The sequence below is a fragment of the Rattus rattus genome, chromosome 1 (assembly GCF_011064425.1).
Source record: "Rattus rattus isolate New Zealand chromosome 1, Rrattus_CSIRO_v1, whole genome shotgun sequence".
In the NCBI taxonomy this organism is placed as follows: domain Eukaryota; kingdom Metazoa; phylum Chordata; class Mammalia; order Rodentia; family Muridae; genus Rattus; species Rattus rattus.
The window spans coordinates 249,938,377-249,963,505 of record NC_046154.1 but is presented as its reverse complement, the minus strand read 5'-3'; the positions used below and the strand labels follow the sequence as shown (position 1 = coordinate 249,963,505).

The following is a 25,129-nucleotide window of genomic DNA, read 5'->3' as shown; positions in this document are numbered from 1 at the left end:
TTGGACTGATGATATAGCCTATGGGGACCACAGACAAGAATGTGTTGGCTTGAAAGAACCCATAAGGAATGGCACTGTTAGGGAATGTGGCTTTGTTGGAGTGGGTGTGGCTTGTTGGAGGTGTGTCACTAGGGGTTGGGCTTTGAGGTCTCAGAGGCTCAAACCAAGTCCAGTGTGGCTCACCTGCCCTGCTACCTGCCAATCTGGGTGTAGAACACTAAGCTCCTTCTCCTGCACCATGTCTGCCTGCTGTCATGTCATGATGAGAATGGCCTAAAATAAATGGCCAGCCTCAGTTAAATCAGGTGGTGGTGACACATGCCTTTAATCCCAGCACTTGGGAGGCAGAGGCAGGTAGATCTCTGAGTTCGAGGCTAGCCTGGTCTACAGAGTGAGTTGTTGGACAGCCAGGGCTACACAGAGAAACTTTCTTTGGGGAAGGAAGGAAAGAAGGAAAGAGGGAAGGAAGGAGAAAGGAAAAGAAAAAGAAGTCCAGCTAGCCTTACTGTGTCGTCTCCATCAACAGAACAATGGAGTCCACGGAAGGTCAGCGACCTGACCAAACTCATACAGGAGGTCAAACTCAGGTTTCTCATCATAGCCAGGCCTAGAGTGTGGGGATGGGTCTTCACCCTCTAGCTGTCTGAGGAACAAAGATCCCAGGGCATATGAGAGACAGATAGATTCCCCATATGGACCTGTGATGAATGGGCCCTTACTACTACCCACACACACAGCCCTGCAGATGGTCAAGGGGAACAACATCCCAGAAAGAACAGGTCAGGAAGGGGAAAGGGTCCCTCCAAGCCCCTTTGCAGCCAGAGGTCGACAGGAGGTGGCCCAGACCAGAGCAGATGTGGATAAACCAAAAGAATGAGTCATGTGTTACTCTCAGAAATATGACCTTCCAGGTTGGGGATTTAGCTCAGTGGTAGAGTGCTTGTGGCCCTGGGTTTGGTCCCCAACTCAAAAAAAAAAAAAAAAAAAAAAAGAAAAGAAAAGAAATATGACCTTCCTTCATCATTTCCTGTAGCAAGGAAGCATGACCTTTCACATATGCCATCGAAGTGCCCAAAGCAGAAGAGTCTGGACCTGGCTGGGATACAGGGAAGTTAATCCAAGGCCAAGGGGGACACAGGGACTACAGTCCAGGGTACAGGTTTGGGAGGATGAATAGGTAGGATGGCTACCTGGGAGCCGTTGCAGCAGAGGTCAGACAGAAGGATAAAACTAGAAAGAATCTCTTAGAAACATCAGCTGTCAATAAGAAAGCCAATGGCCAATGAACTAAGGTAGAAAATAGAAGTTGGGACACTGGCCACAAGAGAGAGGATCTAGGAAACAGAGATAAAAGAGAGACTCAGGGAGAGCCACAAGAGATAAGACAAAAAAATGGACCAAGGGGCTGGAGAGATGGCTCAGGGGTTAAGAGCACCGACTGCTCTTCCAGAGGTCCCGAGTTCAATTCCCAGCAACCACATGGTGGCTCACAACCATCTGTGATGGGATCTGATGCCCTCTTCTGGTGTGCCTGAAGACAGCTACAGTGTCCTCATATAAATAAAAATAAATACATCTTTCAAAAAATAAAACAAAACAACAAAAAAACAAACCAGGAGATGAATGAAAACCAGCAGGCAGACGACCTTGGAGATACACGGAGGGAGACGAGAAGAAGCAGGCTGGGACTGAAGGAAAGAAGGAGAGGTTAACTAACCAAATGGTAGACATAGAATAGTTTAAATGGGTTAAATAAGTTATGACCTAGTAAAGGAATGAGCCAAAGTTTATGGCCTAGACATTTGTTAGTAAATATTTAATCTCAGAACCATCATTCTCGGAGCAGGACTTGGGAAAGGAAAAACAGTTTATTAATTTTTTTTTTTTAACAAAAACCCTTAAAGAGCTCAGCTCAGAGGGACAGCGATGAGGAAGCTGAGGAGAGCATGAGGGTTAACGGGAGTCTTCTGAAGAGGACACACACAGCTAAGCCCTCTAACCAGGGAGGGGAGGACAGACTGCGGGAGAGCGGAATCGGGTCATCCCTCCCAGGAAATAGCACCTTCCTCATCCTTCTGTTCAGGGCAGCTGACTCCTGGAGTATTGTCTGCTGCCAGGCGCTGTGCGCCACCCACTTCCCTCCCCTCTGGAGGACAGAGGCTCTGACACACAGCTGGCTGATAGCAGCCTGACATCTGCAGTTCTCAACCCATGCATCTCTCTGCCTCCAACCAGTGTGAGCGCCCATGGTACCTCCACTAGGCTTGGCTGCAGCAATTTTAAAACCACAGTTCACAAAGCCCCAAGTTCTCTGAAGATCTGAAGAGACAGCCAGCGCCTCCTCAGCTCTACCCTCAGGTACTTGCCACCCTGGACATCCTTACCATCTGTCAACTCACCCACAATTTGATGTGGGGAAGGGAAGTCACTGGTACGTCAGGAAGTTAGAGAACGTCCAAGTTAGGAAAACCTGGGCTTCACAGGACTGACAGGACACTTGCACACATGCCCCTAACATGTCTGGTCCGTGCCCCTCCACAGGAACCTCCTTGCTTACATCTCACACCTTCCCTCTGTGTTTTACCCCAGTCCTGACCGCTGGCAACTCAGGCCATGGGCAGGAGGCTCCAAGTGATCCGGCTACTCAAGTGTTACCGTTTGCCTGCCTGACTCAAACCTCTCCCACCGCTCTCCAGTGACCTGCAAGTGTGAGAGGTTCGGGGGCCTATCCTAAGACCACCCAGAGACACCCACAGAAACCTGCTCAGAGTAGTTCATATTGCATCCTGCCCCCGGCCACTCACCGCTACTTACAGCTAAGAGGCTAAGGCACAGAATCAAGGGACAAGCCCTGGTCCTCTGACCTTACCTGAGGCTTATGTTCTCCACCACTCCACCTGTACAGGGTCACTACCTGGGTCTCTACTTGCCATCTCTGCCCACCATTCCACCATATGGTACCTGTTTGGAGGCCCTCGGCTCAGTCCCAGCTTCTGGCTTTTGTAGCAGCCGATTCCTTCCTTGGTGTCCAGGGACAAACAAGATTATCAGTTGTGTGGCCACGAACTGACCTCAGCCAAGTCCATGTCAGCACAGCTGTCTACCTGGAATGGCTTCCTGGAGCTACCTCTTCCCAGGCCTCAGGTCTCCTTGTTTGTAAAATAGGCAAACAGGCAGCTGGGGGGGGGCAGCCCTACTCTCTGAGAAGCCAGGTGTTGGGCGAGGCAGGAAGCACCACCTGCCTTTTCCCTTCCTGGAGTTGTCATGGCCAAGTGCAGGTAACCAACCTCAGACCTCCCTCCTCTGAGCTCTACGCACTCTCTGGCCACAACCCTCATCCTAGAAGACTATGTCCTACCCGCAAGGGATATTCTCAGAAGACCAAAGATAACAACTGAAAGATGTGCATAGCATGCAGGCAAGCTCTCCTTCTCTCTCTGCCTTTCTTTCTGTCAGTCTGTCTCTGTGTGCACTTGTGTTGGGACAGGGTCTCATGTAGCCCAGGCTGCTCTCCCACTTGTTATAGAGTCAAGGAAACCTCTTCTATTTTCCAGTCTTTCATTCCCAAGTGCTAGATTGGACCAAAATCTCTCTGTGTAGAGGGACCCAGGATGACAAGCCCAGGGTAAGAACTCTGCCTCCAGCTTAGTAACCACAGTTCCACAGTGGAGTGTGGCACAGAAGCTCTCCTTCCACGGGGGAACTGAGAGATCTGTGTGGTTGACCACAGATGAGACTTCAGAAGCCTAGAGGAGATCCTCAAGCAGCTGCTACACTACCTAGCAGTCCCATTTTGGCCTGGCCACAACCCTCATCCTCTGTGGTGGATATAAGTCAGACTTGAGCTTTGAAGGCGGCCAGCCAGAGTTCTAAGCACTCACGGGGGCCACCATGTTTTAACCCCGGCTCCACACGCAATGCTCCACTCATAGAGGTTTCTCTCTCCACTTCTACACCGCAGGACAGCCTCCACCTCCCTGAGGCAGTCTCCAAGCTCAGACCACTCAAAGGCCCTGGACTTCCAGGCAGTTGGCTGGGTAGCCTGACTCTTCAACTTCCCAGAAGGCTTTAACCACCAAGTCCTAACCCCGCCCCCCAAAACACACCCTAACATCAACACAATAAACATCCCACAAACCAATAACCAAACAGGATGCCCACAGGCAGGAGCCCCTTCCCCGTCTGTGTGTCAGGATCTCCATCTGCCAGATGCCACGGCATGTACTGGCCCAGCTGCCCATAGCTCCTCAGAGGAAAGGAGACATGGAGCTAAGACACCAAGACTTGCCTGGCAGACGCAGGCCCTCCCCACTTCTGTAGTGAGAGGCTGGATAGAGCTTGAGGAGAGGGGCAAGGCTTGACCTTCAAAACAGGAGAGGCCAGAGAGGAACTGGGCAATCCAAGCAAGAGATTAATGATTAATGGCTTCAACTGGAAGAAGGTGAACCTGTCTCCTGTGAGATTCTGTGGAAGCTTGGGACCTCTGATACTCACTGAGCCACACTCACTCGAACTGATCCCAAGCGTCTTCAGAGTTCCAAAGGCCAGTGGGGGACGAATCTGACAGGGTCCCTGCCCCTCAACTCCCTGCTACCTACAAGCCTCAAGCCTCCCACAGCCAGAAAGGTGGCCCTGTCTCATCAGCAGTAGGAAACGAGAATGAAGGCAAATTCAACAGACACACCGAGGCCAGCTCTGTCAAGAACCGCCTTCCATAGCTATGCAATGAAGAACAGGCTGTTCCCTGCACTAGTAACTCCCCAGCACAGCATCAAGGGGCAGCTTGAGCTTGAAGTTGGGTAGTGGTATTAAGAGTGGGTGCCTCTCAGTTTATTAAGGCCAGAGAGGATGGGACAAAAGAAACATTCTGGGCCCCCGCGGTAGTGTTGGGAAGCTCAGCTCTGAGTTGAAGGGATTTAAACTCAAAGCCTGTCCTTCCTCTATCCCCACCACCAAATGATCCTAGGCAGGTAACCTCAGAGTTCCTGCCTGCATAGTCAGATCAGCCAGCGGCTCTCTTCACAAGGACTAGATGAGATGACATTTAGGAGCCTTGACAAGGACCTGCTTTACAAGTTCCTGAGACTCGCTCTACATGTAGCCTCACCCTGTGTCTGGTAGGAAACTTGACCCCTCTTCCTCTTCTGCAACCCCAAAGCCAAGCTCACTGGCTTCCCTTTGCCTCCCTAACAGCCACAGGTCACTACAATGTCCCCACCTGGATGTCTCCCACTCTTAGCCCTGTTGCTCATGGTACATAACACCCAGAAAGAAACCCAGGTTGCTCATAGATCCTGCCAAGATGGCTCTCACATCTTTGCTAAGTTCACCTTCCTCTTCCCTACCCTTCCTCCTCGGGCTAAGCTCACCCTGGAGTCCTCATGCAGGCTGTCTTAGCCTTCTGGTGCACTGTTACCTCAGATCTCTGCGTGCAGACAGCTCCTCTTTCTGATGTCACTGCCCAAGACCTTCCTGACCCCTGCCCCAACAACTAATTCTCCTCTGTCCCCCACCCCCCCAGGTCTCAACCCCAGAGTTCATCCTTGAGGGAGATGCTAGCCCTTGTTTATGTCTCTCTGCCTTCAGGAATGTCAACTGTAGGAGAGAAGGGTCAACTTCTGCCTTCCACTCCCACTGGCTTGGCTGGCCAGTAAACAACTGCTGGGGACTGGAACCAAACAGTGCGAGGACCCAAGGAACCCTGGGAAAAGGGTTCTTGTACAGAGCGACAAGCTCTGACCCGCTCAAGGGTCCTCGGAGGATGGGCCCAGACACTAAGAACTCACATCCGATGGGACACCCTCCCTACTTCAGTGCTGAGAACACCCCACCACCTTCCCCCTCCTCAGAACATCCCCTCAACCCCCTCTGCTGAGGCCCAGTCTTGTCCCAGCTGTGCCAGCCCCTCCCACCCAGGCCTCCAGCCTCCAGCAACAAAGTACAAAAGGCCACTTTAGCTGCATCTAGCCCAGAGGGCTAGAGGAGGGAGGGGGTGCTCCCTACCCCTCCACTGTCCTCTCAAGACCTCTCTGTTGATGGAGTGAAGCCCCTTTCGAGGAAGCTTTGTTTTCTTTTTTTTTTTTTTTTTTTTTTTTTTTTTTCGGAGCTGGGGACCAACCCAGGGCCTTGCGCCCTAAGCAAGCGCTTTTACCACTGAGCTAAATCCCCAACCCCGGAAGCTTTGTTTCTTACACTGTCCTTGTGATATTGAGGTAGGGAAACGCATAAGGTCAGGGACACGTGTCATGGCAGACACTCCTACAGGCATGGGCAGCCAAAAGGAAGTGACCGTGGCTGTGGGTTACACTGCCTGCCTCCTAGAAGACTGGCTTAGCTTCTGCAGGCACGCTGCAAAGTGCTCTGAATGAACCGTTCTGACAAACAAGTTGATAACCCTATTACACATGCTTGGCACTGAAGGAGGCTTTGGGAACTTCTTTATGCCTGGTATTCTTTTGTCTGGGGCCACTCGATGATTAGCCAAGCAACCACACACACTGGATCCCCAGGAACCTCCCTCAGTCTTTCCACTCAACGGTCTGATGACCTGCTGAGAACTCAAAAACAAACTAACAACAGCAACAACAACAAGAAACCTTCCTCCACCAGGTTCTCCCAGCATCCCTCAGTCCCTACCTGTTGCGGGGTCTTCCTGGCTGGCAGAAACGCCCCCCTACCATAAACTTCTCTTGCCCAGGGACTGTGCCCTTCCCCCAGTTGTTCTTCTCTATATAACCCAGCCATTTTGGTTACAGGTTCTGTTTTGGCCTTTCAGCACCTTGGCTGCTGCTGTAAGGTTCCTCTCCCCTTCTCCACCCTTCTCACATGTTACAGTCCAGCAAGGTGGTCATGTTCAGTCTGGACCCTTCCACATGCCTCTGGCTATGCTCTCTCTCAGATCTACAATAAATCTTCGTCTCCGCCCTTCCTAGGAACAGTCATGCCCTCACTTAGTTATTTGTTTCATTCAAGCGCTCACCAAGGTGAAGGATAGAGCAGCCTCTCTAAGAAACTTCTAGCCAGGTCTCCAGAAACCAGCCAGGCTGGCACTAATCTCAGACCCCATGATCAGCAATTAAGCACTCACCATGACCGGAGCACAGCCTTCCTGAGGGAATCCCAGTCAGGTTCACAGGAGCCAGCCTGCTCTTTTCGTTCTTGGATCCAGTGCCCTCTGAATAAAGTCTAAGCCCAAAGATAAAGTCCAAGTATGCTAGGAGGGGTCAAGGTCCCAGAAAAATCTCCCTCCCCACACCTCTCTCACAGTTTGGACTGCCTGCTAAAGTTGGGACGTCTAGCCTGCTGGGCCATTCCATGATCTGTACCCTCAGCCCCCAGGATAAATTGATGCAGAGGCAGTAAGCAAGCATGGTCTGCTGGGTGAATAAATGACTCTCTTCAAGGCCACACACCTGAACCTTTTTGGACAGTGCAACGCAGTCCCAGAGCTGCCTGTCCTGTCGCCTCGGGCTCCTGAGCCCCTGGAGAAGTGGCTTCCTTATGGTTCTCTTACAGAAGGAGGGATGGTGGTGCAGAGGGGAGACAAAGGAAATGACTTCAGCCTTAAGTGTACAAAGCAAGCCACACAGGGCTGGGAGGAGCCAAGGGTGTGGAGAAAGTAAAGGTCCCTGCCTCCACAAATAAACGCAAAGTTCCCTGCCTTCACAAATGAACACAGAGAAAGCAAAGGATTCTTCTTTCTTTCTTTTTTTCCTTTTTCTTTTTAAAGATTTATTTATTTATGAGTACACTATAGGCATTCGCAGACGCACCAGAAGAGGGCATCGGATCCCATTCCAGGTGGTTGTGAGCCACCATGTGGTTGCTGGGAACTGAACTCAGGACCTCTGGAAGAGCAGTCAGTGCTCTTAACCACTGAGCCATCTCTCCAGCCATCACCACTGCCACCACCCCCTTTTTGACGGGGTTTCTCTGTACAGCTCTGGTTATCCTGGAGCTTGCTTTGTAGGCCAGACTGGTCTCGAACTCAGAGACCTACCTGCATCAGCCTCCCAAGTGCTGGGATCAATGGCGTGTGCCACCACTGCCACTAAGGAATTTTTAATGGGAAAGAACATAACCTGTTCTTCCCCCTAGAAGGCTGGGAATGGAGGTGGTTAATTACCTAGTGATTGACACTATCTGTGAAGCCAGGTCTTATCAAGCTCCCACAAGCGGGGCTGAAGGTGTCTAACAGCCTAGATGAGCTCTGTACTATCAGTGTGACAAAGACCACACCGGATCCCTTTCTAGGCCCTTAATACATGTGACCCATCGTCTTGGAAGGAGTGGAATGCGTTCGGAGTTGGGCTTCGATTAGTTATGCCTCTTTGTGCACAGAGGATTACATCGCACCAGGAAGCTTTGCTCCCAATCGTACTGTACGCATGATTAAGTCACGCACTATGTGTTCTGGAGTTTGACGTCAGACTCTAGAAGTTTGGACCGGCCCAGCTAACCATATTGCACTGAACCAGATTTCCTTTGTGCCTCTCGCAGATAAGTCCTCTGCCAACTGTAACATTTGCAGGAACACACACACACACACACACACACACACACACACACACACACACACACACACACACACACGCACGGATAAAGAATGTGGGGAATGAGGAGCGATGGCTGGAGCACTAGGCTTAGAATTCTCCTCGCGGTCTCCATACCGCTGTTCCCGTGGTGTGAAAGAATAGCTAGAATGGGAGACTGCAGCAAATGACAGGTCTGAAGTGCTCCCTGTATCAGGGGACCCAAAAACACCTGAATACGATCCCAACAGAGCAAGGGAAGGTCGTTGGCTCTGGGTGTCAATAGGTGCTCTGACAAATACTCTGGCCCACTCAGCTCTGCTCTCTACCCAGGGCTCTCCTGAGAGGCAGGCCTGAGACGGAAAGTCAGCTGGACAGACCTTACCAGGAGTGATCTCACAGGTCCAGCGCCAGCTCCCAGACTAGGGAATGAAAACCATAGCTAAGGGCTGGAGAGATGGCTCAGCAGTTAAGAGCACCCGACTGCTCTTCCAGAGGTCCTGAGTTCAAATCCCAGCAACCACATGGTGGCTCACAACCATCTGTAAAGAGATCCGATGCCCTCTTCTGGTGTGTCTGAAGACAGCTACAGTGTACTTATATAGAATAAATAAATAAATCTTTTAAAAAAAAAAAAAAGAAAGAAAGAAAGAAAAAGAAAACCATAGCTAAGAACTTTCCCAGGCCTTCGGAGGCTCTAAGGATTACAGGGCAGGTCCCAAAGCACTAGGGTGACTGATCTTATGCGAGGATATTTCTGAGTGTTGGCAAGGACATACCATAGCAGTCATACCATAGCAGAGTCAGACTGAACCTCTCTGCAATAAGAGCCTCGGGTCAGGATCTAACCATTGGAGACCTAGGAGGCCATCCATCATCAGAGGGGATGGAAGGAGGTGAGAGACGTCTTAGCAGTTGAGAGCAAATACTGATCTCACAGAGGAACAAAGTTCGCCTCCCAGAGCCCATGCTGGGCAACTCACAGCCACCTGTAACTCCATCTCCTGGGGATCTGATACTCACTTCTGACCTCTGTGGGTACCTACACTCTGCAGAAACCCACACACACATGATTAAAAATAAATCTTTTTAAATTTTAGGGTATGTATGTATGTATGTACGTACGTATTGATTTTCCAGAAACAGAGCTTCTTTATGTTGTAGACCTTGGTGTCCTGGAACTCTCTGTAGACCAGGCTGATCTTGAACTCAGAGATCTGCCTGCCTCTGTTCCAGAGTGCCAGGGTTAAAGGAGTGTGCTATGACCGACCAACTTAGTTTAATTACAATTATTTTTTACAAAACTTAGGCATGCTCAGGGCTAGAGAGATGGCTCAGCAGGTAAGAGCACTGATTGTTCTTCCAGAGGACCTAGGTTCAATTCCCAGTACCCACATGGCAGTTTACAACTGTCTGTAGTTCCAAGATCTCACCCCCTCACACAGACGTGCATGAGGGCAAAACACTAACGCACATAAAAAAATAAATAAAATTAGAAATACCACATAGGGCTTTAGGGGCTGAGCCCACTACTCCTGACCTCCACGAGACCACCAGCCAGCTAATTCTTCTTTTTTAAGATTTATTTATTTATTATATATAAGTACACTGTTGCTATCTTCAGACACATCATTACAGATGGTTGTGAGCCACCATGTGGTTGCTGGGAATTGAACTCAGGACCTGTGGAAGAGCAGTCAGTGCTCTAACCAATGAACCATCTCTCCAGCCCAACCAGCAACTTCTTGCCCCATCAATGACTTAACTTTCTCACTTAGAAAACCCAGAAAGTGCTAAAAAGCAGGCATGGAAGTGCTTACAATCCCAGTAGCTCCGAGAGGTAGGGGCAAGAGTCCAAAGTCACCTTCAGCTCTTATCCAGCTATTATCAAGTTCAAGGCCAGTCTGAGATATATGAAATCCTATCTCAAAAAAAAGAAAGAAAGAAAGAAAGAAAGAAAGAAAGAAAGAAAGAAAGAAAGAAAGAAAGAAAGAAAAGAAAGTGCTTTCTTGCACCATATACACTTAAGGAATGTTGCTAGATCCAGGAAAGTCCCATCAGGGGTTCTCATGGCCAGTTACAGCTCTAGGCTCAGGTGATAGCATCAGAACCAGACAGAGGGAAGGGGAAGCTGTGATCCAGGAACAACTTTTCTTCCCTCTTGCCTTTTGAAGACAAAACTTCCATTTTTCTGTTTGAACGTTTCCTTTTCCCTTTCAGAAAAAAGAAAAGGAAAGAGAACGGCCTGGCTATTCTTCTGCCCCACCGGATCCTTCGTGCCCGAGTTCTCACAGGCCTTCCCCCCCCCGTACCTTTTTTTTTTCTGTTATAAACCATATCCATAGATTTCCTGCCAGCTCTGGGCCAACATGCATTTTTCTCTATCAGACTTTACCTTCTGCATGCTAAAGAACGGGAGCTCAAAGAACTCCATCTGCCTCACTCCTCATCTGTTCTAGACCTGACCCAGATCCTGGGGAAAAAATCCTGTCTTGGAGACACGGGCAATATGAGAGGTAGGATTGTACAGAGAGCCCTGGGCTATCCCACATCATCAGGACTTTTAGCCTAAGTCCTGAGTGTCTCAGACCTCTATGTTTCTCTGGCAAAATGGGCCGTTTTATCTGGCGCATATCTCCACCAGGCTCCTTGGCACCCTTGGCACATGTAGTCTACTGAACCAGGGAGAACACAGACCAAAGCCTTGGGCAATACGACCCATCCTTGCTGCCCTTGGGGAATCAGACAAATGGACAAAGGGTTCAGAGAAGAGGTGGGATGGGGCTCTGAACAAAGGGACAAAAACCAGTACCAAAGGTCCTGAATTCAATTTCCAGCGACCACATGATCGCCACAACCATCTGTATCAGGATGTGATTCCTCTTCTGTCACACAGGGATACATGCAAAAGAGTACTAATATACATGAATAAATAAATAAATGCTAGACTCATTCTTTTAAGAAGGATTTATTTATTAGTTTTATGTATATGAATACACCATAGCTGTCTTCATACACACAAGAAGAGGGCACTGGATCCCATAACAGATGGTTGTGAGGCACTGGGTGGTTGCTGGGAATTGAACTCAGGACCTCTGGAAGAGCAGCCAGTGCTCTTTTTTTTTTTTTTTCTTTGGTTCTTTTTTTTCGGAGCTGGTGACCGAACCCAGGGCCTTGTGCTTCCTAGGCAAGCACTCTACCACTGAGCTAAATCACCAATCCCTGCAGCCAGTGCTCTTAACTGCTGAGCCATCTCTCTGGCGCCCCCACAGCTCCTGAGACAGGGTTTATCTGTTTAGTTCCGGGTGTTCAGAAATTCTGTAGGTAGACCAGATTGTCCTTGAACTCAGAGATCCACCTGCCTCTGCCTCTCTAGAGTGCTGGGACTAAAGGGGCATGCCACCACATCCGGCCTCTGCTCCTAGATTTCTAAAGTAAGGGTGCTGATGCCTTCACACCAAGAGTATGAGGTATGCTATTCCTTCCTGTTGCATGTTCCTGGGGACCATGGTCCCTGTTCCTTTCTCCTCAGTTGTGGGTACAAGTCACCAACCTGTGCTACAGTATGGCTCTAAATATTTCCAACTATGGCTTCACATGAGACCCTAGTCAGCCCTTGGATGTCTGGTCTCTAGAGTCCTGAAGAGGAAACTTAAGGGTTCTTGGGGAAGTCATTTGGATAGTGTTTTGCTGGGGCAAAGGCGTGAAGGAACATTTCGCTGAAACAGACACAGGAGAGAGGATGTTCTTTCTACTAAAGCAAGTACGCAAAAAAACAAGCACGTGAAGTGTAATCAATGCTCTTAACTGCTGAGCCATCTCTCCAGCCCCAGGAAATGGAAATTCTTTTCAAGCCTCAGGCAGGGGGCACGCCCCACTTAGCCTCAAGGCTGAACCTAAGGCAGTCTGAGAGACTCACTACCTTGAAGGCCTCCAGTAACTAACTGTTCTATTGCAGTGAAGAGACACCAAGACCAAGGCAACTCTTTAACATTTAGCTGGGGCGGGCTTACCGTTCAGAGGTTTAGTTCATTATAGTCATGGTGGGAAGCATGGCAGTGTGCAGGCAGGCATGGTGCTGGGGAAGTAACTGAGAGTTTCTACACCCTGATTCACAGGCGAGAGAGAGCACGACCGAGTCAGGCTCTGGGCTTTTGAAACCTTAAAGTTTCAACACCAATCCCACCACGGGAGATGGCCAAATTCCACAAAGCAGATAAGGAGTTTGCCTGCTCGGAGTGAGTCAGGCACAGTGGTTGGAGGAAGGGAGTCAGGGTGTGGGGGTATGGGGTGAGGCGCTGGGGAGGGTAGAAGGAATCTTGCAGCCTGAAAGGCTGGCAGTTCAGTTACACAGAACCCAATAGGCATGGATAGATTTATGTTGTTCCAAAACACAGAACATATCATTTCTGTCCCTGACGCTTGTTTTAACTTCCTCTTGGTCATGAGTTTAGTCATCATTGATAAACCGTGACAGAACAGAGTTATCTTTTACAGTCATTTTCCCTTATCAATCCTATAACCCAATTTTTAAGAATCTAGAGACATATTTTGCCAAAGTATGACAGCCTGTTCTTAGGCTGGTTGCTCTTGTGGCTTCTTCAAGGGCATTAGACGGAAAAAAAAAAAAAAAAAAATCACCAAGCCAGCCTGGGCAGGTGGTCATGTCCCAAGCAGTGTATTATCAACTTAATGGTCAGAGTGCTAAATTGTCATTAGTGCCCCCCAAAAAATCTTCAGGCCAAAGCTGCTACAGTTATTATCCAATCTTTGCCACAATACAGTGTCTATATTTTGTATCTTTGTAGAATTTATTTATGTCGAATCTTGGCATTCTTTTGTTTCTTGGTCACATGACACCACAGTGGCCTAACATGAGCTAACTTTTCTAAGAAGGGGAGGTCTTAATATTTTATTCTTTTCTCACTTACCCACAACATTCTTTGTCCATCGATATAAGCTCCTGTGTAAGGTAGGGCAGAGATAACTCCCAACGTAACTTTGTTGCTGTATCTTTTTCCTCAAGGAGCACAGCACGTGTGGCCCACAATCTTATCTGCCACATAATTGCCTGAGTGTACAGTAAGAAAAGGCTTTTAACCTGGTCTGCTACCCACTTCCCTAGGCCACCTTTGTCTTGCTTATCTTTTTACTTTATTTTGATTATCTTATTCCTGAGTGAGCAAAGTACAGAGGCAGATGTCCCAAGAGTATCTTGGAGTCTCATAAGGGATCTCTGGTGTCTTTGAGTCACAACCTCCAGGGTGTAAGGTAGACCGTCAAGTGGGGTCAGATAAGGGTATTTCCCTAAAATCCAGGGGTAAATGCTCAGGATTTGCCTGGGAAAGCACAGGGAGAAGACATAGATGATTCATAAGAAAATTCCATCAATCCAATATCCCAAGTTGTACAAATATTAAAAGACCCCCAAGCATGCAACATGTGGAGACCCAAAGGAAATGTGGAAGACGGCACGACAGTGGTCGGAGCGTGTGGCTCAGCTCTGCTGGATCTTGGTCAAGGAGATGGGCTGGCTTTATGACTTTCGCCTTTCCCATTAGATATGACTGTGCCAATACTTCTTCCCACAAGGTCACACCTCCTCATCCTTCTCAAATAGTACCACTCCCCAACCAGTAAGCTTTGACTGTGTAAGCTATAGAGGCCATTCTTATTCAAACCACAATAGCCTCTGAGACTCCAGCTATCTGTTGCCAACTTCTGGGTGTCAATGACTACCCATCACCTCAAAGACCTGATCTTCTGGAAGTCTTCCAAAGCTGTAACGCCTCTCAAAGCTAATTCTCGCTCGGTTGGCATCCAAAGGCCTTTGAGAGCTTCGAGATGTACATTCCCAGAGCTGTATCCACTCTTGGCTGGCACCCCACTGAGAATAAAAATCTGTCTCATATAAATACCACGCTGCTTTATTACCATCTGCCCACTCTGTTCTTTGAAGCGGGTGTGGCGAGGTCTTAGTTGGAAACAGGAGACAACTCCACAAACCTCCTCACTGGGTGTGATCAAGAAGGCATCTTCTAGATCTTTTACCCATGCAAGTCAAGTTGTATCCTTTCCGGAAATGGCCCTCACTTACTGTCCTTGTAATCACATTTAATAAATGTTTAAAGAATATTTATTGAATGCCGTCTGCCTGCGAGGTCCAGTGCCAGCCCCTCCCGCCATGCCTGTGGCTCCTTTCCTTGTGGCCCTCACCTTCAGCTGCCACAGTAATCTAACCAGCAAAATCTTCCCAGAATGCAGGCAAGCTCGGGGAATAGCCCAGGGAATAGCCCAGGCCAAAATCAGCCTCCAAAGGTGGCAAGAAGGTCCAGCAATAGCGTAGTGAATGAAGGCGTGTGTACACACACACACACACACACTCACATACATGTACAAAGTGTAATTAAACTTTCGTTTGCTTTTGAGAAAGGGTCTTACTATGTTGTGGTGCTTTGAATATGCTTGGCCCATATAGAGTGGTACTGTCAGGAGGCGTGGCCTTTAGGGCGAATGTGCACTATGGAGGTGGGCTTCAGAAGTCTCCTCCTATGCTCCGGCTCCACCCGCTGCAGATGAGAGCTTCCTCCTAGCTGCCTGAGGATGCCAGTCTTTCCTGGTTGCCTTCAGATCAGGGTGTAGAACTTGTCTCCTCCAACACCGTGCCTGCCTGGGCACTGCCATGCTTTCTGCCTTGATAATGGACTGAACCTCTGAACCTGTAACCCAGCCCTAATTAAATGTCTTCCTTTGTAAGAACTGCCTTGGTCATAGGGTTTCATTGCTGTGAATCGACACCAACTAAGACACTATGTAACAACTTTGGCTAGCCTGAAACTTCCTATGTAGATTAGGCTGACCAGGAGCTCACTGGGATCTGTTTCTGCCTTCTAAATATTGGTAAGGTAGACTGCCATTACAGTCTTCCGTGGGTTCCTAGCTCTGCCACAGAAGGGCTCTAATGCACAGCCAGGTAGGGGCTAGGAAATATGCCCTTCTTTCAACCAGTAAGTGAGGTCAAAGACAGGAGACAGCTAAAAGCAAACACCAAAGGGGAGGTGGTAGCCTGGTGTCTCTGTAGTTCAGTGCTTTTGGAAAGGTTCATGCAAGTAGGTTCTTGGGAACCCAGAGAGAGAGAAGGGCCAGGTCAGGAAGAACAAGAGGGCTCAGATGGGGAGTTGGACAAATAATTCCTTTTTTTTTTTTTTGTTCTTTTTTTTTTTTTTTTCAGAGCTGGGGACGAACCCAGGGCCTTGCGCTTCCTAGGTAAGCGCTCTACCACTGAGCTAAATCCCCAGCCCCCCGACAAATAATTCCTACAAATGGAATGTAACCTCGATCCTATGGGCATCCCACACTGCCCGGTGGGACTAACATTAGCATGTCCATGCTCAGGCAATGGGCAAGTATCCAATGAACGGGAACAGGTCATTAGCCAGAGGTGCACCTTGGAGAATACCTAGAACATCTGGAGGGCTTTGCCCGCAGATACCCCAAGTCCACAATGCCTGTTTAGATCCCTCAGTTCCAAGCTGCCACTTCTAGAAGCGTCCTAGCTGGGAGGAATAAGGCAGCAGGAAGGCTACACGGGGTTGTCCAGGCCTTCTCCTTCCCCACAGACGGCTCCACTTTAACAGGAACCAAAGTTTTGTGGCACATAACCTCTAACTTCATAAAGTAACTGAGTAATTAAGGTTTGTGAATGGTCTCTATTGCTCCCGATTTAATATTTGTAGAAAAGATGAAATTATGTGCACCAACAAGCATTTCTACTTAAGGCCACATGAGGAAAACTATTTTAGGATCTCGTTAACTATGTAGCTATAGGCAAAGCTGTGGCCCTTGGTCTGCTCCACACTAGACCATGGGAGAGGTCATGGACAATTAAATCCTACACTTGTCTCCTTCTGAGAAGTAGAGATAGTAACTCCTACCAAATGGGGTCCCTGTGAGCATCTTTCTGTATTGTGAAGCTGCCCTCTGGAAGGTCAGTGTTCCCCCTCGGGGATGGAGAAGGGAGGGAAAATGTAGGAGCACTGGGTGCTGCGCTGAGAACCATTCATTTATGTATTTACTTGGTCATCCACATTTACCAAAGGCCTCTTCAGTATGACACTGACTGACTATTGAAAACACATTAAAAACAAACATACCAGGGCTGGAGAAATGGTTCATTGGTTAGGAGCTGCTCTTCCAGAGACCCACGTTTAGTTCTTGACACCCAGGTCAGGCAGCTTACAGCTGCTTGTAACTTTGTAACTCCAGCTCCAGGGGATCTGACACCTTCTTCTAACCTCCTCAGGCACCAGCACGCACAGGTGTGTACCCTCACACAGATACAGACACATACACAGAAGCACAACTAAAAAGGGTCCACATGCAGACAAAAACACACAAACACGCCAAAGCAAGATGCACATGCTCTGTGGATGGACAGAAAGGATCAAGACCCACACTGGTTTCCCTGATACCGAAAGATTCAAGCTATGTGAACAAGAATTAGTCAGTGTAAACAAACTGTACCTCGATGTGCCCCTCTGAATAGGGGGCTTCTCTGGCACTCCTGGTATGGGCTACCATAAGGACACCGTATACAACTATTAACATTTTCATGGTCAGGGGCTGAGGCGATGGCTTAGTTGATAAAGTACTTGCCGTTCAAGTGTGAGGCTTGCCTAAGTTTGACTAGTACTGATATTATTAAAAAAATAAATAAATAAATAAAGCCAGTCCTAGGGCATGCACACTGCCTGTAATCTGATGCTGGGGAGGCAGAAACCAGTGGGTCCCTACAACTTGCTGGCCAATTGGCATAGCCAAGTCAGTAGCTCCAAGTTCAGTGAAAGACTTTATTCCAAAAAATAATGTGGACAGGTTGGAGAAATGGCTCAGCAGTTAGGAGCACTGAGCGCTGTTTGGTTCCCAGCACTCACAGGATGCTCAGTTCCAGGGGATCCAATGCCTTCTTCTAGCCTCTGGGAGTATCACACAAACTCACAGTGCAGACATAGAGGAAGGTATGGGTGCTCCCATATACACCACTTAAAAATTTTAAAAAGAAAAATAAAGTAAAGTGGGGTTGGTTGTTGAGGAAGCCACACAATGTTAACCTCTAGCCTTTACATGTGTGCGTGTGTATAGACACAACAACATGAATACATTATACTTATGCACACGCAAACTTCCATGAGAAAGTTATACACGTCTGAGGACGTTTGAGGGCACAGATATCAGTAACAGGAGTGGGCTGGTCTGACCTGGGGTTGAGGGCTGGCATTGTGAAAGAGGTATATGAGGAAGTTGCTGATAAGTGATCAGGCATTGATGGTTAGAAAGAGGTAGTGAGGGGTTGGGGATTTAGCTCAGTGGTAGAGCGCTTGCCTAGCAAGCGCAAGGCCCTGGGTTCGGTCCCCAGCTCCGGAAGGAAAAAAAAAAAGAAGAGGTAGTGAGGAATGAAAGCTGAGGTGTTTGAAGCTCACCTCTAAACTATTGGGCTAGCATGTCAGACGGACCCTTCTATTAAAAAAAAAGGAGGGGGAGGAGGGGGAAGACAGGGAGAAAGAGGAAGAGGAACAGAAGAAGGAAGAAGAGAAGGGTGGAGGAGGAAGAGGCAGCGGCCAGGTCAAGATGGAGGGGACCCTTGTGAGAGCAGCTAGAGCAGAAGAGAGTCAGGTTCAGCGATGTGGGGGAATCTCAGGAAAGAGTCCCTTATCTCTTCATCCACTCCCCTCCATGGCAGATCAGGTCCCTGGGGGTGAAATTCTGCCCCCAGCCCAGAGGCCTGGACAATCCCTTCTAGTAATGCTCTTACCTATGGCACTGTCTCAAAGCTCCCCAGATTCTTCTCATCAATAGCCCCTGGCCTTTTCTCTTTCATCAGCCGCCATTATTAGGCACCACCTGAATGCCCGTCCAGGCACTGAAGCCGATGTGTACCACCTCCCACCCGCCACTGCTCAGAAGATGAACAACACAGAAACTGACCAACACTAATTATCAGGGGTTTTATTTCACCAAACGTCCAGATGTTGGCATACCGGGCACCCCTGCCCGAGTGAGGACACGGAAAGGCAAGCCAAGTTTCACTCTAAGAAGGCACAGGAAATGGCCAGCAGAAACCATACTAAAGTGCCCAAATGACACCATATGCACTGTCCCCACTTGAGAGTCAGGGAAGCAGAGGTCACAGATATAGTCACAGATCGAGAAGTGGCAGAGCCACCATCCAAACCTGGCCACTGGTTGGAGAGTCAAGGCTTTAAGTAATTATGCCTGGGTCCCTGGCAGCCAGCACAGGGCTGGGCAGGTGCAAAGTGCCCAGGGGAACCTATTACCCTGCTAGATCCTAAACTGAGAAAAGGACTTATTTTCTCTTTATCCCTTACCCCTCACCTGAACACAATGTGTTTCTTGGCCTGAACGTCTGAAGAAACTTCTGAAGGGAGCCTGGGTCTCCAAGTGGAGAGCTAGATCTGGCTGAAGGAAAAGGGAAAGTGTCATACGGTACTGGGGACAAAGACGCTTTGTGTGCATAGCACGCAGGGAGCAGAGCAGTAGGTGTGCCTCAAGATGAGCTGTACGGTGGTGGTACCCAGAGGGGCCAGAGGACTCTTCCCTGTAGAACAGCCTCCTGCCAGCCACTCCTCACCCCTCACCTCTCACCTCTCACCTCCTCCTAGAACCCCAGAAGAAAGTCCCTTAACTCTCCTGATCCTCAGCACAGCCTGTCCCCCCTCATGAGACTGGCCTCACAGCCAACTGGCCTCAGATGGCCTCATTTTACAGGTAATAGCACCAACGCAGCAGCCAGCAATTTCCCAACGTGGTTCCGGTGTCAGGCATCCTTACGTGCCTCGTCCTCCCAGTCCTTGCCAAAATCCTGGGGAGGACTCTCTCCACTTCACAGAGGTGAAAGCTGAGGCTCGGAGAACCAACTTCCTGAAGTGAGATGGCTACGGCAGAAGGGGTACTGACCACAGGACACACAGAGTCTCAAAAGAGGCAGCCGGGGCCATTTGTTCCATCCCTGCTGCAAACAGCTCCCGGCATCCCCAAGAGCCCGGTGTGATCACCCACGGCTTCTTCACCTGGACTCCTGTTCTGAAACCTTGGCTTCCCTCTCCAGCTGTTGGCAATCAGGCTTGCCCAAAGGGACCTAAGAGCAGTTTACGCCAGATGTGTACAGGGTGTGCTAGGTGCTGCCCATAAAATGGGCTCCAATCACCCCAGATCTCTCTCATCTCTGTGTCCCTGTTCTCACCCCGAGGCACACTGAGGCACCAACCTGCCAAAAGTACCTCTCGCTGCATTTATCCTATCACTGGTGTTGGGACTCGGATTCGAACCATGGTTGCTGCAGCCATAACACGCAGTACTAACTACTATACAATCACAGCCAGCCAGCCACACATGGTTACCCACTTTCAGCTCAGTTCTCATAGCGGCTCAGTGTCCCACCATCCTACACACCATCTCTCAACACACCAGAGATTCACACCTCTAGGTCTTTTCTCTTACTATTCCTTCAGCCCTGGGAACTTTTCCACCTTCCAGTAGGTTCTTTCTCCCTAGGGCAAAGAGCCCCTCTTTCTAACTTTCCCAGAAACCCTGCCTATCTCCTTAGCGTTGGGCAGCACTAAGAATCCTAGAGTTGCCAGCTCCGGGGAAAGAGCCTTGTCTCGCTCTCCCTGCCATCCTCACAGCTGGCTCATTGCCTGGACCTTTAATAACTGTGTCCCTCCAGGTCAATCCCCCACGAAGGCGTCTCTGCACCCATGTCCCAGAGATGATGGAGGACCACAGATCAATCCCAGTAGGGGGAATCTTCCTGCCTACATCCCCACTCTGGGTTCCGAAGGTTAAGGAGCATCACCAGATCTCAGGCCATCAGAGCTGGCTGGGGCGCAACATCGCCGCTTGCTGCACCCCAGCTCAGGCGCCCTCGCCACTAGCACAACCAAGCAAGCTCCCCTCCCCACCCCACCCCGGTTCCAGAACTATTTGTAGATATTTATAGCGCCCTCCCCCAGCCAGGAGCCCTCCTCCGCCCTGGGCAGTGCAGCGCAAAGAGACGGAGACCCCTCCCCAGTAGAAGGTGGGGGCCTCTCATCCTAAGCTTTTCCCTGTTTCCCACTAAGGCAGCTGTAGTTACAGCTCCAGCCACAGCCCCCACACTCGACCAGCACCCCAACCGCGCCTGGGCCTCGGCCAGCCGCCGCAGCAACTCGGGGTCGGGGGTGGGGAAGGCAAGAGCTGAGGCCTCGCGCCCCCAGCCCCGAGCCGCGCCGGAGGTGGAAGGGAGAGTGCAGCGCACAAAGCATGGCTGGAGCTCCGCGCCTCGGGACGCCCCCACCCCACCCCCGTCCAGCCAAGGGAGGGGGTCGCTGCGCCAGGTTCTGCCCCGCGGCCAGGGAGAGCTGCGGAGAGCAGGCGGGTGGGGGCAGGGGGCGCCCGCTAAGCAGTCCCCCCACATCTAGCCCCTCCTCGGCCCCAGGCCCCCGCCCCCGGTGCTGCGGGACCAGCACGGAGGGGGGGCGGTGGTGGGGAGGCGGAGGCGAGGCCTGGGGTGCGGGGACGATGCAGAGCTGCGGCGCGGGTCCCCAGCTCCAGGGTCAACTCACCCATCGCCCGCTGGGTCTCAGCAGCGGCGGCAGCAGCAGCGGCGGCGGCGGCTCCGGGGCCCCCGGGGTCCCCGGCGGGGAGATGCTGGCGTCCGCCGCAGCCTCTCCTCGCCCCATCCCGGGCTCCGGCGGCGGCGGCTGCGGCGGGCGCCGGGCATCGCAGGCAACGCAGCCTGGCCTGGCCTGATCCCCGCCCCACCCCACCTCCACCGGTCCGCGGGCCCGGCGCGGCCGCTTGACTGCACCCGGGGGCGGTAGCGGGGCGCGGCGGCGAGGCCGAGCGCTGCGCTGGAGGTGCCCGCTCCCGCCGGCCCCCGCCCCGCCCCCGCGCGGCCGCGTCCCCTCCCCGCCAGCCGAGCTCTGCGCGCTCCGGGCCGGGGCGCCTGGACCGCGGCTCCCGCCGCCGCCCCGCGCCTCTCGTGTGTGCAGCGATCGGACGCGCGAGTGTGCGCGTGCCCTGCCTGTGACCGTGCGTGCGCCGGCCCACGGCCCGGGCGTCCAGTGCGGGTGTGTGTGCTTGTGAGGCGGAGCTGGCCAAAGTGCTTGTCCGCTCTGCGTGTGAGTGGACCTGCGTGTCTGTGCTCTGCAGCTTGTGGCAGGTTGGCCCTTGTGTGCATGGAGTGTGTGGGTAGATCTGTGCTGTGGCGTGATTGTGCGCATACTGTGGCTGGGGGCACAGGCCTCCTGTGCGGTGGTGTGACAAGGTCCTGACCTATGCGACGAAGAGTACACCCCAACGTAGCCCTATGCAGAGGCCTGGTACTAGGAAGTGTATAAAACACTGGATTGTCACAGTGTCCATGCTGGTTTGTGTCTTGCTCAGATGTGTTGGCCTCTGTACATAGTTCTGCCCCCAACCCCCTTCATCAATACACAAAGCCACCCATGAGGCTCAGATGGTGAAGGGAACGAACGGGAATGTGATGGATCTGGGATTCATCCCTAGACTTGCAGATTTATTTCCCCACTCTTCTCCCCACCCCCCCCCAGGAGGCTCACAAGGGGCAGTCTCTAGCATTCGGGTCACCCGTGGGAGACTTTTATTTATTTATTTTGGTTTTTCAAGACAGGGATTCTCTGTGTAGCCCTGACTGCGCTGGAATTCACTCAATAGACCAGGCTGGCCTTGGACTCACAGAGATCTACCTGCCTCTGCCTCCCTAGTACTGAGATTAAAGGAGTGCGCCACCACTGCCTGGCTGAATGTTTAACAAATATGTTATGTGTGGGTGTTTTGACAACATGCATGTACATTTTGTGCATATGGCGCCCATGGAGGCCAAAAGAGATCATTGGATTCTTCATAACTGCAGTCACAGATGGTTGCTTGTAAGCTGCTCTGTGGGTGCTGGGAACTGAACCTAGGAACTCTGGACAAGCAGCTCCTAACCTCTGAGCCATCTCAGTAAAGCCCCTAATTAGTTTTCTTATTCATACCTTTTTAAAAGATTTATTTATTTTATACGAATGTTTTGTCTGCATCTATGCCTGGTGCTCATGGAGTTCAGATGAGGGTGTTAGATGCCCTGGAACTGACATTATGGATGGTTGTAAGCTGCCATTCGGATGCTGGAAACTGAACCCCAAGTAGGTCCTCTGAAGAGGAACCAGTGCTCTTAACTGCTGAGCCATCTCTCCAGCCTTCGGTTTTCTTCTTAGTATTATGTAAAGTAATTTTATTTCTTAAGAACTATTCATCAAGAAAAATTCATGTCACTGGGGCAAACTCATTTCCACCTGGCAAGGAGAACCCTTTTGATATTATAGTGAAAAAAAGTTTTTAAAAACTTTTGTTGTAGGGGTTGGGGATTTAGCTCAGTGGTAGAGCGCTTGCCTAGCAAGCACAAGGCCCTGGGTTCAGTCCCCAGCTCCGAAAAAGAAAAACCAAAAAACTTTTGTTGTTCCTGGCATATGTGTGCATGTGCCTGTACTGGCTCAAGAGACCATGTTTGTTGCCTTGGAGAGTGCACAGGTGAGAGAACACCTTTTGGGATTTGATTCTTTCCTTTCGTAGTGGGTGGGATCCAGGATCAAACTAAGATTTTTTTGGTCAGGTTTTCTTGGCAAGTGCCCACTGGCTGACTACCTTCAAAGATCCCCCAGGTTTTTACCATTTTGTTTATCTGAGATAAGGCCTCATGTGCCTCTGACTGGTCTAGGACTCAGTGGACACCGAAGGATGACCCTGAGTTCCTGTCCCTTGGGCCTCCACCCCTAGACAGCAGTGATCACCCATGCCTGCTTTCTGTGTGGTGCTAGGAAGCTACGTCAGAGTGTCACAGGTGCCAGACAGGTGCCCCACTACCTGAGCAGCAGCCCCAGTCCCATGTCCCTTAATTTCCAAATGACTTTAAGTGAATAGATTATTGTAGCATGCAGTCTGGAACTGAAAAATTATCAAAAAGGTGGTTTCCAAATGGTAATTTTCATTGTAAAGGAAGTCTACCCACGGCCCCCACCTCTCAGTTCCCTGTAAGCCTCAGCTTTATGATACAATGTTTTCTTGTAGGGGTAGGGGCCTCTCCAAGGCCAGAAAAGGGCCTTGAATCCCCTGGAATATGGTTCTAAGTCGCCTACATGGTTTTAAGCAACCATGTATGTGCTGGGAATCAAACCCAGGTCCTCTGCAAGACTAACAAGTGCTCTTAACTGCTAAGCCATCTCTCCAGCCTCACTTTCTTTCTTTTTAAATATTGGGGTTGGGGATTTAGCTCAGTGGTCGAGCGCTTGCCTAGGAAGCGCAAGGCCCTGGGTTCGGTCCCCAGCTCTGAAAAAAAGAACCAAAAAAAAAAATTTACTTTTATTTATATTTGTGTGTGTGTGTGTGTGTGTGTGTGTGTGTGTGAGAGAGAGAGAGAGAGAGAGAGAGAGAGAGAGAGAGAGAGAGATTGAGATTGCAGGTGCCCTCAGAGCCAGAAAAGGACATCAGACCTCCCAGAATGGAGTTAATGCCACGTATGAGCTGCCAGATACAGGTATTGGGACTCGAACCCTGGTCTGGAAGAATAGCAACTGCTCTTTTTTTTTTCTATTTATTCATTTTTTTTTTTTTTTTTTTTTCAGAGCTGGGGACCGAACCCAGGACCTTGCGCTTGCTAGGCAAGCGCTCTACCGCTGAGCTAAATCCCCAACCCCAGCAACTGCTCTTTAACCATCCCCCAGGACACTTTTCTTTCTAAATAATTTTTAACTCTTATTTTTATGATTTACCCAGACATGTGTATGTGCCTTATGAATATAAGCAATATATATGTGGGAGTGGGATCTCCATCCCCAGAGCCCTGCTGGATTGCAGGTAAGCCACTTGACCTGACATGGGTGCTGGGACTTGATCTCAGATCCTCTGGAAGAGCAGCAGGTGCTCTTAACCACTGAGCGGTCTCTCCAGCCCTGACACTTTTGATATGAGGCATTTTGTGACCTAAAAACTAATACACCACCTCTACACCTTGACTCGCTCTCAGGGTGGTCAACTTGTCTGAATGTATTTATTTATTGTGGCACTCAGGATGGAACCCAGGCCTTCCCAGTTGCCATAGGTTATATCCCACACACAACTTGCATGCCCTTTGATTTCAACATAATGCAAAATGCTCCCATCCCCTGTCCTGAGCCTTCAGAGTTAGAAGGCAGCAAGAAGTACACTCTCCCAGTGCCACCCCTGCAGTTGTGTAGATGACAAGAGATGGCCTAGCCATCCAGAAGGTTCTGGAGACCTGCTGTTAGCTCTTTCTCCCCTACCCCCCACTCCCACCCTTGGGTCTTTGTTTTCCTCCCTTTTCCAGATTCCCAGGCTTCTTGGGAGGCCTCTGGGAAGGAGGAGGAGCTGACTCTGTTAGGGTCATACCAAAGTACGCCTCCGTTTCTCAGGGTTTCTGTGGAGGTCTTTTGGGACAGTGTGGTGAGTACGGATTTCCCCAGCCCTTCAGAGATAGCAAGTGACTTCCTTGGCCACATTCAGCCAGTCCCGGTACGGCC

General features: G+C 50.2%; 1 protein-coding gene across 5 annotated transcripts in view; it reads right to left on the bottom strand.

The window, feature by feature from the left end:
• Positions 1 to 21,319, bottom strand: part of Mgat3 (beta-1,4-mannosyl-glycoprotein 4-beta-N-acetylglucosaminyltransferase) — a 41,931-nt gene extending 20,612 nt beyond the window's left edge. For 2 of the 5 annotated variants that reach the window (XM_032918021.1, XM_032918050.1), the window contains exons 1-2: positions 7,413 to 7,642; positions 7,088 to 7,185 (exon numbers count right to left, since the gene is read on the bottom strand). The gene's annotated coding sequence lies outside the window, so the exon portion shown is untranslated. Of the gene's footprint in view, positions 1 to 2,961; positions 3,106 to 7,087; positions 7,186 to 7,412; positions 7,643 to 21,151 lie in introns of those variants that run through there. The other 3 variants (XM_032918030.1, XM_032918037.1, XM_032918042.1) reach the window with 3 other exon arrangements.
• Positions 21,320 to 25,129: the final 3,810 nt, after the last annotated feature.